Here is a 17,192-nt window from a genome sequence, read left to right on the forward strand (position 1 = left end):
TTTATACATAGTGAAATTTTCTTCCATTTCTTATCCAGTGTCTTACTTTTCATTTTGTCTTGAAAGAAACTTTAGGTCACAGTACAGTCACATACAGAATACGAGGGACTCCCATATATCCAATATTCTCATCCTTCCCCTCCTTCCCATATCAATAACCTTTTTATATGTGGATAGTACATTTGTTACAACTGATGTACAACTGATATTGAAACATGGCCACTGACAGTGGTCAAAAGTTTACATTATGGTCTGCACTCTAGACCATACACTTCTATAAATTATTGATGAAATTCAACATGGCTTGTATACATCATTGTAAGATAATGCAGAACTCTTCCATTGCTCCCTAAATATCCCCCTCTTTCATCTACTCTATTCTTCCCTCCCTCTACCCTTGGGCCACTTGACAATGACCAGGCTTCACTCCTTGAAGGACAAGATTCATCGTTACTTCCACTACTGAGGGCTTGACATACTGGTCTGTCCTCTCCTATTAGGAACCACCCATTCTCTTAAGAGACACCCATCCCTCTGTTTGAGAACATACCTGGCCTCCCCAGGATGGGGGTCCAACTCCTTCCTGTGCATTATGTGAGTCTCCACCCACTGATGCAACACACTATAACAAAATGATCACTCACATTCTCTAGAAGACCGCCCCAGGTGGGCCCTGTCCCAAATACCCCAAACCCAACTCTAAATCAGTAACCCTTCCTTGTCATATTGTCAAAAAGAGCTTTCCCAGCATTGTAGTTTCAGTCACTACCCACCAATCTGCAGCGTTCACGTACTGCCTTCCCCAAACTTACCCCAGTTCCATGGACCGTCCAACCTACTCTCCCAACACTTCTCCCCTGTCAAATTTATACCACCAAACCCAAAGTATCACTATGCCCCTGTCATATCACTTCACTTCACAACTACTCACTTCCACCTTATCATAGATTTTGCCCATATGGGCATTGGTTCACAACCTTCTTCTCCCTTTCTATTCCCTGTAAACCTATCTTCCAGACTCTAGCTGTCTGAGTCTGCTTAATTTGCTTAATTCATATCAGTGAGGTCATGTAATATTTTGTCCTTCAATATCTAGCTTGCTTCACTCAACATAAGGTCCCCAAGATTCATCCATGTTTTCCCATGTGTTAGTACTTTATTCCTTCTTACAGCTTAGTAATATTCCATTGTATGTATATACCACATTGTTTATCCATTCATCTGTTGATGGGCATTTGGGTTGATTCTAACTTCTAACAGTAGTGAATATTCCACAGTGAACATTGGCGTGTATATATCTGTTCATGTCCTTGCTTTAACTTCTTCTGGGTATGTATCGAGCAGTGGAATTGCTGGATCATATGACAGATCTATACTTAGTTTTCTGAAGAACAGCCAACTATCCTCCACAATGGCTGAACCATTCTACATTCCCACCGGTACTGGATGAGGGTTCCCATTCCTCCACATCCTCTCCAACACTTGTAGTCCTGTTCTTTTAATAACAGACAATCTAATGGGTGTAAGATGAGATCTCACTGTAGTTTTATTTGCATTTCCCTAATAGCTAGTGATGTAGAGAATCTTTTCATGTGCTTTTTAGCCATTTGTATTTTTTCTTTGGAGAAGTGTCTGTTCAAATCACTTGCCCATTTTTTAATGGGCTTTTGCTCTTTTTATTTTTGAGATAAAGGATTTCTTTATATATGCTGGATATTAGGCTCCTATCAGATATATGGTTACCAAATATTTTCTCCCATTGAGTAGGATGTCTTTTCACTTTGAGAAACTCCTTTGAGCGCAAAAAGTCCTAATTTTGTGGAGGTTGCATCTATCTACTTTTTCCTTTTCTGTTCATGCTTTGGGTGTGAAGGTAATGAAACCATTTCCTACTGCAAGTTCCTGTAGATCCTTCCATACATTCACTACCAAGGTCTTTAAGATCTTGGTTCTTGTTTTCAGATCTTTGATCCATCTTGAGTTGGTTTTTGTATAAGGTATAAGAGAGTGTTCCTCTCTCATTCTTTAGGATACAGATATCCAGTTCTCCAAGCACCATTTGTTGAAGATGTCATTCTCTCCCAGGTGAGTAGGCTTGGTGGGCTTGTCGAATATCAGATGACTATCTACGTGAGGATCTATTTCAGAACTCTCAATTTTGTTCCATTGGTTGGTATGTCTAGCTTTGTGCCAATGCCATGCTGTTTTGACTACTGTAGCTTTGTAGTATGTTTTAAAGTTTGGTAGTGTGATTCCTCCTATTTCATTTTTCTTTTTCAATATATCTTTGGCTATTCAGGATCTCTTGCCCTTCCAAATAAATTTCATAGTTCGTTTTTCCAATACAGTAAAAAAAAAATGCTGTGTCAATTTTTATTGGGATTACGTTAAATCTGTTGATCAGTTTGGGAAGGATAGACATCTTTATGATATTTAGTCTTCCCATCCATGAACAAGGAATATACTTCCATTTGTTTAAGTCTTCTTTGATTTCCTGTCACAGTGTTGTGGAGTTTTCCATGTAGAAGTCTTTTACATCTTTAGTTAAATTTATTCCTATGTATTTGAATTTTTAGTTTCTATTATAAATGGAATTTTTTTCTTGATGTCCTCCTCAGATTGCTCCTTATTGGTGTAAAGAAATGCTACTGATTTCTGTGCATTGATCTTATAATCTGCAACTTTAATGAACTCATTTATAAGCTCTAGAACCTTTGTTGTAGATTTCTCAGGGCTTTCTATGTATAGGATCATGTCCTCTGCAAAGAAGAGTACGATGTTGGCTTCTTCTTTTCCAATTTGGATGCCTTTTATATCTTTTTCTTGCCTAAATGCTTGAGCAAGTACTTCCAACACAGCGTTAAATAGGAGTGGTGATAGTGGGCATCTTTGTCTTGTTCCTGATCCTAGAGGGAAAGCTTTTAGGATTTCACCATTGTAAATGATGTTAGGTATAGGTTTTCCATATATACCCTTTACCACATGAAGGAAGTTTCTTTCTACTCCTATTCTTTGCAGTGTTTTCATCAGAAAGTGTGCTGTATTTTTTCTAATGTTTTTCTGTGTCTATAGAGATGATTTTTGATTTTTTTCTTTTGATCTGTTCATGTGGTATATTGATTTATTTTCTTATATTGAACTATCCTTGCATATCAGGATGGAATGCACTTGGTCATGATGTATAATTCATTTGGTGTGTTGTTGAATATTATTAGTAAGTATTTTGTTGAGAATTTTAGCATCTATGTTCATTAGACAGATTGGTCCGTAATTTCCCTTTCCTGTGGTGTCTTCCTTTGGCTTTAGTATTAGGGTGATGTTGGCATCACAGAATTATTTAGGCAATGTTCCTTCTACTTCTATTTTTTGTGTGAGTTTAAACAGGATTGGTGTTACTTCTTTCCAGAATGTTTGTTAGAATTCACCTATGAAGCCTTCTTGTCCTGGGCTCTTCATAGTTGAAGATTTTTGATGACTAATTCAATCTCATTACTTGTGATCGGTCTGCTGAGTTTGTTAATGTCTTCTTTCATCAATGTAGGCAGCTTGTGTGTTTCTAGGAATTTGTCCATTTCCTCTAAATTATCATTCTTGTTGGCATATAATTTTACAAAGTATTCTCTTATGATACTCTATTTCTGTGGGGGCCAAAAGGTCAACTCAATTCTCTGAGAAGGTTGAGCATGTATGCCAAAGGTTATGGAGAATGTTGCCTTCACTTCACTGTACTGAGTGGGGTTAAGTCTCTAACCCAAAGATTAGGTAAGTTGTGGCAACCAATGCTCTAAGAGGGTGAGGTCTGGAGCTTGGTCACCACCCAAATGCTTGATGAGGGGAGAACCAAGGAAATGTCTGTTGGGTAAGCCTGTAAAAGGGAGGGCCTCATAAGTCCCCAGGGAGAAGAAACCAGCATCTTAAGAATGACTCTCAGATTTAAAATTAAATGGAAGATGCCCTACATGTTTACTGAACTGTAGAGGACCCATGACTCAGGTTTCCTTCCCAAATTCTCCTTATGTTAATGAAAATGTGTATCCTTTGTTCATTTCTGTATTGGAAGCAGGTAAATCATTTTGTAAGTTTCAGAGGTCTACAGCCAGATGGAACTTTGCTTCAGGACAAACTATCACTGACTGTGATATTATTTTGTACTCAGCATTGTTACTGATTTAAGGTTTTTTTAAAAAAATATTGTAATGTCTTCTTGGAATTCAGAGGGTAGAGTGCAATAGCTTGATATTATTGATAAATTCCAAAAAGAAATATTGGATTATGTTTGTAAACTGCTCTTTTCCTCTGGGCATATTAGAGTGTATTGGATTCAGAGGTTTTACTTTAACTTGATTAAATAATGATTAAGGCTTTGATTGGGTCATGTCAGTACTGTGTTGGAGTTTTGATGTTGGAGTTTTGATGCTGGAGGTTTGAGCTGAAGTCCCAGGAAGTAATCACACAGAGGAGCTTGGTCATGAGGAATGAGAAAAGGCCCCAGGAAGAGGAATAAGGCATCAGCCTGATAGTCTACAGCTGGCCTTGTGGAGATACCAGAGGAGCTGAGCCCAGAAAGAAGCAGGCCCTGGGAAGAGAGGAACCCAGGAAGCCTGAGCCCTTACACATTTTGGCAGTCATATTGTTCCAACATGTGAGAATAGACTTTGGTGAGGGAAGTAAACTATGCTTTATGACCTGGTAAGTGTGGGCTTCTACCTCAAATAAGTACCCTTTATAAAAGCCAGCAGATTTCTGATATTTTTCATCAGCACCCCTTTGGCTGAATACACCAGCCATTCACTTTCAGCCTCCTTGAATCCCTGGGTCTAAGGGCAGTTTCCTGTAGACAGTATATAGATGCATCATTTTCCTTATCCATTCTACCAATCTCATTCTCTTGACTGGTGAATTAATCTATCAGCATTTAGAGTTATTATTGTCAAGGAATTACTTACATTAGCCATAAAGTCTTTCGGTTTATGTATGATATATGTTGTTTTTATTTGTTTTTGTTGTTGTTGCTGTTTAATTTTTTCTTATACTCTCTTCCAACTCTCTCCTTTTTTTTTTTTTTTTTTTTCCTTTCTACTTGCAGCACTCCCTTTAGTATTTCTTGCGGGGCAGGTTTTTTATTGGCATACTCTCTTAATTTGTTTCGCTGTGAATATTTTGAATTTTCCATCATTTTTGAATGCTAGATTTGCTGGATAGAGAATTCTTGGCTGGCAAGATTTTTTCTTTTAACAGCTTAACTATGCCATACCACTGCCTTCTTGTCTTTATGGTTTTAGATATGACATCTGCACTTAATCTTATTGAGCGTCCCTTTTATGTGATGGTTCTCTTTTCTCTCATTGCTTTCAGTATTCTCCTTCTCTTGAGCATTGGGCAATTTGACAAGTATTTGTCTTGGAGGAGGCCTATTGGGATTTATGCCATTTGGAGTGTGCTGCACTTCCTGGGCATGTACATCGATCTCCCTCAACAGGGTTGGGAAGTGTTCAGCTATTATTTCCTCCAATACTCCTGTTCTCTTTCCTTTCTCTTTTCCCTCTGGGATGCCTATAATGTGTATGTTTGGGTATTTAGTGTTGTTGTTCAGATCTCTAAGTCCCTGCTGGATTTTTTATATCTTTTTATCTATCTGTTCAACTATGATTGATTTCAGATGTACTGTTTTCCACATCACTAACTTTTTCCTCTTCCTGTTCAAATCAGCTGTTTTGTGTTTCAAATGTATTTTTGATTTCTTGGATTGTGCCTTTTATCAACATCATATCCATTATCTTTTTATGTATATTTACAATTTCTTCAGTTTATTCTCCCAGTGTTTTCTTAATATCCTTAATCTCTTCCTTAACTTCATTAAGTTGGCTCATGATATTTGTTTGGACATGTACCGCATCTTGTCCTAGTTTTTAGCTTATTCATTGGACTGGACCATGAATTCCTATTTCTTAGTATAGTTTATAATTTTTGTTGGTGTTTAGGCATTATCTTAATGGGTTTATCTAGTTGGTTAGTTTCTCTGTACACTAGGGTTTTATTTAGTTGCCATTTTTGTGTGTGCAGTAAGTTTTCTCTTTAACATTTTGTTGCTCCTATTCTATTTCCTTGCTGTTTTCTATGTTTCTCTGTGGAAAAAAAATGTTAGCACCAGAGAAAGGGAAAGAGGTAAGAAGAGAAAAATGATAATAGTAATAATAATAGTAAACGGTTGAAGAGGAACCCTTTAAGACCTAGGAAAATGAATAATTAACTCATATAAGAGATGGAGATGATTAAGAATAAAAAAAGTGGGATACAAACAAAGAAATAAAAAACCAAATGGAGAAAAGTATCTAGAATGAATTAAAATCCAGAATGATAAGAGAGGGAAAGAGAAAAAACAATAAAAAAAAGTTTAAAAAAAGAAAGAAAGCAGTGAATAGAGGAGATAGAAATGAAAACAAGAAAAATTAAAACCTAAACAAAGAAAGGTGGAATGAAAGAATGACAAAAGAAAGCAAAAGATAGAAAGATGAAGGAAGGAAATGAAATAGTGTAGGTAGACAAAATTGGTATACAAAGGAAGGGGAAAACACAGCAAACAAGAAACAAGACAGCTGCACCTAATTAAAAAAAAAAAAAAACAGGGTAGAAGAAAGGGAGGAAAAGAAAAAAAAAGAACAAAAAACAAACACTTAACCAAGCATCAAACAAAAACTTAGGAAAAACAGCCTCTCTTAGGCCCCTGAGGAGCTTCTCAGGCTGCCAGTGTTCATCAATCAATTACCCTGCAGCCTGCCCACTGCAGGTTTTGAATTGGGTTTTAGCAAGTAAACTAAGTTAAAATTAAAGAACGGAACCTTTTTTAAGAAAAATAAGAGACTCAAGAGACGCTAATACAAAAATACTGTCTATGTGTTTCCTGTCCTAAAGTATCATCTGGGTGTTTGATAACCCAGCAGATCACTACTGTAGGGAGAGCTGGAAATCAATCCAGGGACCACTTACATTCAATGTGGAGAGTCTTCCACTGAGCTAAATTTTCTCATTGGGTCTGTTAGCTACAGAGCTAACATCCCTAGGGCAGGTTTGACTCCTTGAAGTTGGAGAGATTAGAGGCTTGTCTGCCCCTGCACCATTTCAATTCTATTGTTTTCTCTCCCAGGGCAGCAGGATGCCATGGCCTGTGTGATTGGATATCCCCTTCACCTCTCCTGGTGAGTTCCCTTTTGAAATTCAAATGGGACACTGGTTTCCAAACTCAACACAGAAAAATGACTCTCAACCCTCTTCCAGACCTCCCCCTCCCCAAGATTGTGATTTTGACATTTTTCAGCACAGAACCTGTCAAACTGCCTGACTGCCATCTCCAAACCCAAATTCTTCCCTCCCAGGTTGGCTATGTAAGTCAGACTTCCTAAGCATATTTGCCTCTCCCCTCTTCCCAGGGCCACCTTTTGCCAGCTGGTATACTCCCTAAAGTTCAAAAATGAGTCAGGTAACCAAACCCAGAGAAAGGAAACCACTCTCCACCCTTCTCCAGAGCCCTCTTAATCCTGGGGAATGTTTCCTCCCACTCGGTGGCTGGTGGGAATTGGGGGGTTCTCAGTGGCTCTTTGCCTTACGGGTGGGGCTTAGCCACCTGCCATTTCCAGCAAAATGGCCAAGAAACTCATGATTTTCCCTTGGACTTTTTATCTTTTATCCTGTTCCCTCCAGGTCAATGCCCTGAAGCCTCCTGCTTTGTGGGTTCCAAAACAGCTCATTCAGGCAGGATCTTGCCCCTTCTCAGCCATTTTTTCTGAGAAAGGTGGTAAGTGCCCACTTAAACAATGCCATCTTCCCTCCTATTGGCAATGTTTTCTTAAATATGATACCAAAAGCATAATAAAATAAAAAAATAGATAAATTATACATCATCAAATTAAAAACTTCTGTACTTCAAAGGACACCATCAAGAAAGTAAATAAGAAACCCTGCAAAATGGCAGAAGCTTTTTCAGATCATGTATCTGATATAGGATTCTTATCTAGAATATATATAGAATACTCAAAACTCAAAAATAAAACGATAAGTGTAGCAGTTTGATACAGTTATGAATTCCAAAAATAGATATTGGATTATATTTGTAATCTCATCTGTACCTGGTAATGATTAAGTTATGAGTAGGACTTTGATTGGGCCACGTTATTAGGGTGTTGAACCCCTGCCCTTTGGTGGGTGGGGACTTACAGATAAAAGACATGGCAAAGGACAGAGTTGAGGGCTTTTTTTATATTGTTTGATGCTGAAGTCTTAAGCAAACAGAGGAAATATGCATACAGAGGAAAGAGAAGCAAGCCCTGGGAAAAGAGGCACCCTGAGCCCAAAAAGAAGCAAGCCCTGGGAAGAGAGGAACTCAGGAAGCCTGAATCTTGGCAGATGTCAGCAGCCATCTTGCTCCAACATGTAGAAATAGACTGGTGAGGGAAGTAACCTATGCTTTATAGTCTGGTATTTGTAAGCTCCTACCCCAAATAAATACCCTTTATAGAAGCCAACAGGCTTTTGATAGTTTGCACCAGCACCCCTTTGACTAATACAATAAGTAACCCAATTAAATTCACAAAGGATCTGAAAAGACATTTCATTAAGTAATGTATATACATAACATATATACACACAAAAAAGATGCTCAACATCATTAGTTATTAGAGGAATGCAAATCAAACCCATAATGAATAACACTTAACACTGACCAGGATGGATATAATAAAAAACACAACCAATAACAAGTGCTGACAAAGATGGGCAGAATTTAGGATTCTCATACATGGCTGGAGTGATGGTAAATGATTTGCCTGCCTTGCATACCATTTGATAGTTCCTCAGAGCCTTAAACATAGATTTCCCATAAACCCAGCAATTCCATTCCCAAGAGATATGAAAACATATGTCTTTGCAAAAAATGCATACATAAATATTCATGGTCTCATTATTCACAATATCCAAAAATTAGAAACAACCTAAATGCTCAACTGATAAGTGGATAAGCAAATACGGTATGGTATTAATACAATGGAATATTATTCAACAATAAAAATGAATGAATCACTAATACATGGATGAATGTTACAACCATATGGAGGTATCCTGAAAACATTGTATTAATTGAAAGAAGGCAATCAGAAATCATTATATTCTGTATGATTCCATTTATGTGGAATGTTCAGGATAGGCAAATCGTTAGGGACAGAAAGGTCATCAGGGGCTTCCAGGAACTGGAAAGAGGGAAAATCGGAGGTGACTGCTAGTGAGTAAGTGGTTTCATTTTTGGTTGCTATTTATATTCTAAAAGTAGATACTTGGGATGGTTGCACCGTTCTTTGAATATCCTAAGAAAAACACTGAGTAGAACACATAAAAAGTGTGACTCTTAAATCAATTAAAACTGTTATAAACAATATTTTTTCTCAACTTTCTGAAATCAAAGGACTCTAAACAGAAGTTGTTCAAGAACTGACAATTTTATTTATAACACATTTCAAATCTGTATCAAAAACACAGTTCTCAATTATGGAATTAAACTTTCTGCTTAATAATTTAGGCCTCCCTAAGGCGTTCCTGAGAACAATAACACGTGAAATTATAATAATAAGCTAAAGTACTAAACAATGGCAAAGTTGACCAATTGGTTTGGAAGAGATCTTTATATTTGAATAGCACAGACATATAATAAGGGTATATAAGTATTTTACTTCAAGGTATTTAATGCAGTTGATCTTTTTAGAGAACTCAAGACATCTGCCTTAAACTAGATCAGAGGTTTTTAAGCAATTTCATCAAATTGATAAATTTCATAATCAATTCTTCTAGTTAAATAGATAAATTTAAAGGAGTAAAATGTAAAGTTTGTGAACATTGTGATCTTTCTTTTCAAAAGTCCTAGAGTCGTAAATGGAAGAGCATGATCTGAGGCACAGGATTTTCTTCTAATCATCTAAAGTTAAAAAATTTCTTTCTGCAACTAAAATAGATTTAAGTAATAAATACTTTGTAAAGGTAAAATAAACAGACACATATTTTATAAAATGTAATTCATGAATCAGGTAATTCTTAAAAATTTATGGAATGTTTAAAAATTTTAAATGATAACTAAAACATCTGATCCATAAGCAGAGAGAACCTCACTTACTAGGATGGCTACTCTTTTCTCACCTATTTTCATTTAATGTATATTGTGAATAGAATAATCTTAGAACATGTAATTAAATTTCCTTACACAATTTGCTTTCAAACATATTTATTTCTTGGCTATATCCATGACAAATCAGTACATATGTAATGAGAGTGCTTACGTTTAACATTGTTTCCTCTAAAAAGTATCTAAATATGCTGAATAACTTTTACATGTCTTTAGAAACAGATCACCTTATACAAAAATGTGGGAAACGTGCTTTATTCTATTTTCTATAGAGCAATAAATCTGTCATCTACCAAATAAAATTACTGCTAATTAGCATGAGATAAGGACCTGCTAGTCATCTCCTAAAGCTCAGCTCCCTTTCCTACTCTACATACCAGGAGTTCCCACCACTTCAAAAAATTTCTAACATAGTACATTCCGGTCTTCGCATATTCTGTTTCTGGAGCGCCTTTACTTTTTGTATAAATTAGGTTACCATCTTACTCATTATTCAAGACCCATTCAGACTCTACGTGCCAGAATAATCCTCCTCTGAACTTCATGGCAAAAAAAAAAAAAAATTCTTTCTGTGCCAATAGTACTTGATTATATCTATAGAATGACACTGTTCACCTCATGGCCTATGTCTATATATCTACCTTCCTGATTAGCTGAGGAACAAAGTACCTTTCTGTTTTGTTTCCCCGAAACCTACTCTGATGTCTAGTTCATAAGGTGTTGATGAATATTTTTTGAATGAATTAGGATGAACAATTGAAACAAACAAATGTATAAATGTGTCCTAAATCTTTCCCAAATTGAGAAATATATAACCTAGTTTGTGTTACAGAATTGGAAAGGAAATGAGTTTTTTGTTTCCTTTATATTTCAACAACAAAAAGGGTAAAGTGATATCTGCTAAAGTTAAGCCTATCTACGTAAAACAAAATAAGCAAAATATTCACTAGTATATCATGCTGTATTTTATTTGCCCTGGCTTGTGAGAAACAGAAAGTAAAATATATATGTACCTGCACACACATATGTGTATGAATGTAAAAATGGTTACCATTATGATGAGGAACTATAAAAATATAGTGAAACACAAACATTCCAGCATATGATATGTGTGTTTTACAAGGATGGGCAATTTTCCAAAGAATTGAGGGATTGACCATTTGGCCAGTTGTAGCTCCCCCAAATATCAAAGTTTTGACATTAAAAGGCTACTTTCTTTAGAATTTAATTTGCTTATAGAGAATTTGAATATAAGTGAATTGTAAGAATCATTTATTCTCCCTGAAAGCTAACTTGACAATACGTCAGAGGACAAACTGGGTTTTAAAATTGCTACCAACTTGAGTGGGAGCTTCCAGTTAAAAGACTTTCCAAGATTTCTCAAGAAAATACCTTTTTAATGAATCAAGCAAACTCAAACTTTCACACCTAGACAGATAAAATCAGAAGGCTCAATTTTTAATTAAGCAAGTTCAGACTCTATATCTTTATTCTCACTGTCACATTTGGTGGTCTTTTACTTCATATATGGGCCTGCAAATGTGACAGCAGAAAACTTTAAAATTAGAAGGCAGTATTTCTAAAATTAGAAACTTTTCTATTTAAAGGATCAAAAGATGTCTATAAGCATTAAAGGATATGATGAATATGGAACAAGACTCTCGGCATAATTTCATTCAGCATAATATATGTTAAAACTCTACTTTGTTTCAGGAAATGGGTATGGAATAGTGAACAAATTTACCTGAAGAATATTTATCTTTACAGAACTTATACTCTAAATAAAACAACAATAATATGTAAGATATAAGACATGTCATATAGTATTAATTATATGCAGAAAAATAAAGCTAGGGATGGGGATAATAAGTGTTGGAAAGGAGAGATGAGCTTTTAAATAAAAAAGCAGGAAGGCTGCTTAGTGAGGCTAATATATGAGTATCAACTAAAGGAGGTATCTGGGAGGAGAGCATTCTAGGCAGAGCAATAGCCAGTACAAATGCCCTGAGGTGGGAATTTGCTTGGCATTTTGGCAAAACTACAAGAGCCAGAAAAATAGTAATTTGTAATATCATAAATACAAAAATCAGAAAAAAAGTGTTAAGGTGCATGTGTGTGTGTTTAATAACTTGACAGATCTGTAAGTCATTTTTTTTTTACCTAAAATACTAAAATAAAGGGTTTTAAACTACAGATTAAAAAAGTATTTAATCAACGAATATTTATTGTGTGTCCACAATTATGGGATATGTAGTTGGAAGATATGTTATGAATTGTTTAAAAGATAAGACTGGGGTTCCATTCTCAACTATGTTATCAATCAGCTCTGTTACTTGGGACAATAAACTCTGATGTCTTCTGTCACAAAGCAATGAGCCATGTGGATGAACAGTCCTGAAGTTGTGATGAGGACAAAGCAAATGCTCAGTTGTAAAAGTGTTGTGCATAAGAGCAAATATTTGATCTTAGTGGCCAAATAAAAGGAATTGATAGTTCTCAGGGTTTTTGAAATGGAAAATACTTTGAAAATAGAATTTGGAAAGAAAAAGTTTTGAAATCAACAAGTGATCACAAAAGCCAAAGAAATGAAATTATAAGGACTAAATTGTATAGGTAAGACAAATTCTAAATAAAAATGAATAAAACATTCAGCCAACTCTGTGAGGAAAGGGAAAAGAATGCTATCATCAAGTTTTTCATTCTAATGATGAAAAGAATTAAGAACAACATTTGGATAAAACTTAGTTTGGTTTTGAGCAAATAGCATAGGGCAATATCTAGCAGGTATTTGAGTGAGAGTAAGACTAGACTTACATAAAAGTCAGATTAAAACCCTATAATAATAGCTGTTCTGTATTGACAGCCTGCTATATCCTAGAATTTATGCAAGGCACTGGCCCAATCCCATCCCAGCCCTAATTACTTTTATTTTTTAAAGAAAGGAATTTTAGGTATGCTTGATTACAGATCTTGCCTAGAGTCACTCTCAAGCTAAGTGGGAAAACTGAATTTCAGTCTGCCCCAGGTTACTGTTTTCAAAGAAGCGAAGACTGATAAATTTAAAGTCCAGATAAATACATTTACAGAAATTCATGAGTGTGCTGAATGTGATGAATCAAGAATTACATGGTAGGTTTAGAAAATTAGTGGTATTAAATCAAGGAAGTGGTGCTGATCTGCTAATTTAAAAGGAAAGAACACCAGGCAGCAATTAAGGAGAAGGAAGTTGTTTGGTGCATTTAGGATCAGTTGGGATGAAGACTTACAGATGGTAGGAACATTGGTTAATCAGGAGCACAAGAAATTGCAAGGCAAGATTTGCTAAAACAATGAAGTTATCTGATCAAAAGCTGGGAAGGCCCTGATCAGACCTTGATTTATCCCAAAAGCTGATAATTCTGTTGTCTTAGATGCTTTAGGTAATTACCATGAGGATATCATTTTAAGGAAAATTCTAACTGATTTTATAGTATTCAAAGCTTAATATTGCTAAATCACATTTTAAATAATTCTTTTAAAATTATGAAAATTCATAAGTAAAGGTTAATCTACTTCTGAACTCCCTGTTCTGTTTCATTAACCTTTAATTTTTATTTTTGCCCCATTCTCAAAAGGGTTACATTATTTTTCTAAAAGGCAATAACTGATGTTTTATCTGATTGTATAAGTAATAAATGGTTATTGTGAAAATAAGCCATGGAGTGAAGACATTACTAGAGGATAAAAGTAAAAGTCATCCAAAATCACACCAGAGATGACTACTCTTAATATTTCAAAACATAAATTTTCAAAAATTTTCTATGCATGCATATATACAACTTAATTTCTTGTAAATGAAGAAAATGTAAGTGCTACAAAAGTGTAACCAAATTTCCAAGGATATGTGTTAATTTAAATTTTTTCATATATTTCTTTTAACTTCTATCTGTTACTGTTTGGTGCTATAGTCAACTTGCTGACTTCCATAAGTGCCTCGATTTTCTAAAAACAAACAAAAACAAAAATACTAGCTTTTTATGTTAGAACTTTTATCTATTATAGTCCCTTTGTTTGTACCAGAACTCTTGACTTAAATAGGATGCTCAAAACATAAGTAGAAAAATCATGTATAAATTTTTCTAGGTTGTAAATAATTACATTGACCCATGAAGTATGAGAACACTTACAGAGACAATTTACCACTTATTCTGAATGAACACAATAGTTGTAGAATATAGGGACATATGACAAGTGAAAAATTTATTTCTAGAAAAAGGACATATTGTTTCATTCTTTGTCCCAATAAAATATGTCAGGTTGAAGATCTCCTAGTATACAAATTTATACTTGAGACATGTATGGATTAAGTCTTGGTGAAAATTAGTCTATTGACTCAATAGTATGAAATCGAAATCTGGCATATCATATGCTTGAAATAAATACTTTTAAATGTTAAATGAGTGCATGAGAATTCATTAACTCATTCACTAATCAAAATTTATTGAGCTCATAACATATGTCAGACTGTTATTATTAGGATATAGTGATGGACAAAATAATCCTTCTTGTCTAGGAGTTCACCATCAAGTACAGGGAGAAAAAAAAGCAAATAAACAATTAAAAACCCATGCATAGGGAAGAGGCTGTGGCTTAATCAGTTGGGCTCCTGTCTGCCATATGGTTCGCATCCCAGTGCCTCCTGCGAAGGAATGCTCACCTACAGGCTGTGGTGAGCTGCCGGCCCACAAATGCTGCAAGTGCTGCAGAGTGCTGCCCAGCCCACAAGCGCCATGGAGAGCTGAGTCAGCAAGGTGACTCAACAAAAAAGGAGACAAGTTAAAACACAGAAGAGTATGCAGTATATGGACACAGAGCAGACAACAAGCAAGCTGCAAGGGGGCGGGGGGGATAAATTAAAAAAATACAGACTACATAAAAATGCACAGTGAATGGACACAGAGAGCAGAGAGCAAACAAGCCACAAGGGTGGGGGAGTTCTCCATTATTATTTCTTAATTGTCTAATTGCATAAAACATGGGAATGATGAAGCACCTGAGTTCTTATGATTCAATTAGTAGTATCAACATTTTAATTATATCTGGTGATATCAAGAGTGGGAGAAATATGTCTTTCCCATTTGTGTGTTCTTGAGTCAAATGTTGCCCAAACCCTTACTAGCATTTGAGAAAGTCCATAAGACATAACCAATCTCTTGACATGGACAAATTTGGCCTAGATTCAGAGGCCCAGTATGTCAGGCAGGACAGTCACTTATTGCTGAAATTTCAGACAAAATATATGGATGGAAACCTTATAAACTGTGAGAGACACACCCTTCTACAGAATACAGATGCTATTCTCTAGGGGCCTCCAATCACACTGGTACTTTCTATATATTAGGTTATTTCTGAAGCCATAGCAGCCTTATTATTTTATTTTTTTCCTATGTATCTTGCTTTGTTAACACTGCCTGCAATAGGAATGCATTTTTGGCTAGTAATAAATAAAGACAGACTTAAACTGACTCTGAATATATTGTCTTTGACTCTAGTGTTCCACCTGTAAAAGTTATTTTGATAATTTGGTGTATCTATTTTTTTAAATTCCAAGTGTGGTTATTCAAATGACTTCCTATACCAGAATCTGCATGATTTACAACCTTTCATAACACTTGAATGCTGCATTTTTCTTAGAAATGAATTTCATCCAGCCCAAAAGAATTTTCTGAAACCCGTAAGCATAAAATTAAAATACTGAACACCTATGAAAATGGTTCTGTGAATTAGAGAAAATTATGTCACTCATTTAATAGGATTCTAATAAGATCACTTCTTACTTATTTTGAAATACATATATTTATCTTCTGTCATTGATCTTTCAGTTAAAATAATATCAAGAAAAGCATCCTTGAATAAATATCCTGAAAAAAATTGCCGTGAAGCCTATTACAATCCCAAAAAGAGAGAATCTTTAAAAACTAATATGAGAATAAGAATTTACATGAACACTGGAAATCATCTATTTTTTTTTAATTTTTTTATTTTTTATTGACTTTGTAATAATATTACATTAAAAATATATATGTGAGGTCCCATTCAACCCCATTCCCCCACCCCCCCAGGAAATCATCTATTTTTTATATTTTCATAGCCACCTACTTTTTTTCTGATTGCCAAAAATCAGTTGATGAGTATCAAGTTAATTTAACTCTCTAGAATGTTATAACAAAGAATTTATATGTAAATTAATTACCTGTTTCTGGAAACATGACTTAAATACTGAAATTCATTTTCTATCAGTTAGAAGTTATGGAACATCTCAGTCCTCTTGCCTCTATGAAACCCATGAAAGAGTCACTAGGATTGAAGAGATTTTAGTTTTGGTTTGGTTTGGTTTTGAATGTATGTGCCTCTGTGCAGACAGTCTGAATTGAAAGTAAGTTCATATAAACTATAATAACAAAGAAGTTACTTTCTACATAGAAATTAAGAAATATATGTATCATCACATAGGTAGTACCTGATGTGTAAATTATTACCTTAAAATGAATATATATGCCATGGACTTTCATTGTTTCCAGGGATGTTTGTTTTTATAAATGAACAGGAATTATTTTTGTAAATAAAAGTATAATGAAGGGAAATTGATGTATGAATGGGACCAAATTGTAGGTGATTACAAATTCATAGTCCAATTCATAGCCTTTCAAATTATGAAAGCAACTGCTCTTTGTTTTCCCAATTCAGAATATCCAGATTGTGCCTGAGGTAGAACAGTTCCTTATCTTACACAGGTATAGAAATATAGTATCCACCACCAACTGGGCATTTGTTCTTTATAACATATTAGTTATTATTCCCAAGGAAACCGAAGTTGAAAAAAGGTACATGACTCATCCATAATCAAAAGACCCATTTAAAAGACATGGTAAAAAGATGCTTCCCAGGTAGGAAAGAGCCTTTTCATAAGGAGAAGCAGCAGAGAATTCAGACAAAATTTCTTGCAAGTATATAAAGCTGTTTTACTTTTCTAGGTTGTTCAAAGCAAATA

This window comes from Dasypus novemcinctus, chromosome 5, assembly GCF_030445035.2.
Source record: "Dasypus novemcinctus isolate mDasNov1 chromosome 5, mDasNov1.1.hap2, whole genome shotgun sequence".
NCBI classification, from domain to species: domain Eukaryota; kingdom Metazoa; phylum Chordata; class Mammalia; order Cingulata; family Dasypodidae; genus Dasypus; species Dasypus novemcinctus.